This window comes from Hylobates moloch, unplaced genomic scaffold, assembly GCF_009828535.3.
Source record: "Hylobates moloch isolate HMO894 unplaced genomic scaffold, HMol_V3 SCAFFOLD_5, whole genome shotgun sequence".
NCBI classification, from domain to species: Eukaryota; Metazoa; Chordata; class Mammalia; order Primates; family Hylobatidae; genus Hylobates; species Hylobates moloch.
Window position 1 is genome coordinate 65,220,104 of NW_026652280.1, and position 2,651 is coordinate 65,222,754.

The following is a 2,651-nucleotide window of genomic DNA, read 5'->3' on the forward strand; positions in this document are numbered from 1 at the left end:
GGAAAGCAAGAGTTATTTTCAGTTGTCTTTCATGTGGGGTTAATAATGATTTGTTAATTATCTTTCTAATTAGTTTTGTGATTAAATCTTGTATAGGATCTTCAGTGTATAATCAGAACTAATCTCCATACTCTTGTTGAATCCCAGGGAATTTTCTTATGAGCCATGTAAAGACTAAAAAAAAATTTCTTTTGATTCCAAGCAAAATTTTAATGACACAACTAATTAGAAGAAAGATATTCAGATTCTTACTAGAATTTGGTCACTATCTCACCTTTGTTAAACTTAGGAACATAAGATATTTTTGCTTCCATACAATGAAAAAGACTGAATTCCAGAAATAACTAAATTATTGAATGTATTCCAGAGCTGGCGTGGTGACTCACTCCTGTAATCCCAACATTTTGGGAGGTCAGGGTGGGAGGGTAGCTTCAACCCAGGAGTTCTAGCCTGGGCAACACAGAGAGACCCTGCCTCTATTTGTAAAAAAATAAAGAAGAAAAATGGGGAAAAATATATGTATTCCAATTTTAGTTTTTTCTCTGTGTGAAGACGTATCCCTACTTCAATTAAAAAAAAACTTTCTGTGCTACCTCTATTGCCGTGTCGATAACATATACTTTTATTAATTTTAATTGTAATTTTTTTGAGACAGGGTCTCACCCTGTTGCCCAAGCAGGAGTGCAGTGGTGCAATCATGGCTCACTGAAGCCTCAACCTGCTGGACTCAAGAGATCCTCCCATCTCAGCCTCCTGGGTAGCTGAGACCACAGGCACATGCCACTATGCCCGGCTAATTTTTGTATTTTTTGTGGAGATGGGGTTTCACCATTTTGACCAAGCTGGTCTTCAGCTCCTGGGCTCAAGTGATCCACACACCTCAGGCTCCCAAAGTGCTGGGATTACAGGCGTGAGTCATTGCACCCACCCAGTCAATAACATATACAATGGAGAAAAAAATTACTTCATAGAGAAAGTAATTGTGGTTTTCAGTGGGCATCATCGCAGTAAGTAGTTTGGAATCATTCGTTGCTGATTAAATTCCAATGCCTCTCAATGTCTAAGAAGGCAGTAACTAAGCAGCTTTTGGCTCCTGAGGAGATATCATGCTCAGAATCATCCCTAGAAAATGATGAAGAGTGGTCTTCCCCAGGACAAGCTCTTCTGCAAGTCTGCAGGTAAAACCCCCATGTAAAGGCATAAACCCAGTACATTCTCATGAAACTCTAGAGAATTTTCTAACTTAATTTTCATAGTCAAGCGGCATGTGTTAGAGAGATATAGGAAACAGACACAGTGAAAGAACATCTGAGACACTGAAGGCAGGGGGAGTCTTCAAGATGGCACTGAACCTGGAGGGTGACACCCTGGTAACCTCAGAGAGGACGAGAACTGTACCCCACTCTCGCCCCACAGACATACACACAACTTCCCAATCTGGCTGAGGAAACATTTTGTGGAAATAATTCAGTGACAGCAGTGTTTTGCAAAAGGCATCTGCAGAGGGTATTCATATTCAGATAAAGTTTCATCTCTAGAACTGCACATATAACATGATCTGTAAAATGCTACAAGAACTGAAAAACAATAGTAATGGGAATTCCATGATAAACTCTATATAGCTGGGACAAAAGGCATCTGAACTTTGAAGACTTAAATTTAAATAACTCAAATAAGACACAGAACACAGTTTGTACTAAGAGATGGTAACCAGTGCTGGCTTTGGCCATACATAAACTAAAATTGGAAATATTCAGAGAAGATTAGTACGGTCCCTATGCAAGGATGACACGCACACTTGTGAGTGTTCCTATTTTTATGTGTGGACAGTATCTCCATCAGTGTGCAAAGGATGTGGGTTTCATTAAGTTGGACTAAGTGATCGTCTTTGAATGGATTATCCAAGGCATCCACCCAATGAAAGCAACCATGCTAACTCTTTGTACACCAAATAAAAATTTAAAAGAAGAAAGATAGTAACTGTCCAGTTGTGGACTAGCATGAGGTTGATGTCAACCAGTGTGAGATCAACAAGTAGACCTATAACCTGTAGAACCAGGAAAGGGAAACAAAGGTCCTTTTCAGCTGTTTTCCCACCGCATTGGACTGAGAGTTTAGCAGTACTCAAGGCAGCAGAAACAAGTAACGTCAGAACAACAGTGCTATACTCACACATTTTATGTACTTCATGGTATTTATCTCTTTGGGTTTGTTATACAGTGCAGGTTAAGTTTGGTTAATCTTTTTGCTTGCCCAAGGTTGTCTCACTTTGTAATGCCCTTTCAGATATTGTGAAGGGTAAATATTGGAACAGGCACCACCCCCCTCGCTTACTCAAGGATGTCTTCCCAGCGATTCTTTCCTCCCGCTCCTTTGTCATCAGCTTTCTTATACATAATTCTCATGAGCAAAGAGTCATTTTAAATATTTTTTCTCCCATCTGAAAATAAAACAAAACCTACTACTTACTCCACTTCTACCAGCTACAGCTTCATTTCTCCACTCCCATCTACAGCAAAACTCCTTTAAAAACTGTCTGAATTCAGTGCCTCCAGTCTCTCTTGTCCTATTCTCTCACTGTTCTTTATTTTTATACAAATAAAATTCCACGTAACATAAAATTAATCATTTTAAAGTGGGTCATTCAGTAG

The 2,651-nt window shown here is 39.3% G+C and overlaps 1 non-coding gene across 1 annotated transcript; it reads left to right on the plus strand.

Annotated features, from left to right (window-relative positions):
* Positions 1 to 1,715: 1,715 nt before the first annotated feature.
* On the plus strand, positions 1,716 to 1,820 carry LOC116469986 (U6 spliceosomal RNA). Its single transcript, XR_004248433.1, has one exon. It is a non-coding gene; the product is annotated as a U6 spliceosomal RNA (small nuclear RNA).
* Positions 1,821 to 2,651: the final 831 nt, after the last annotated feature.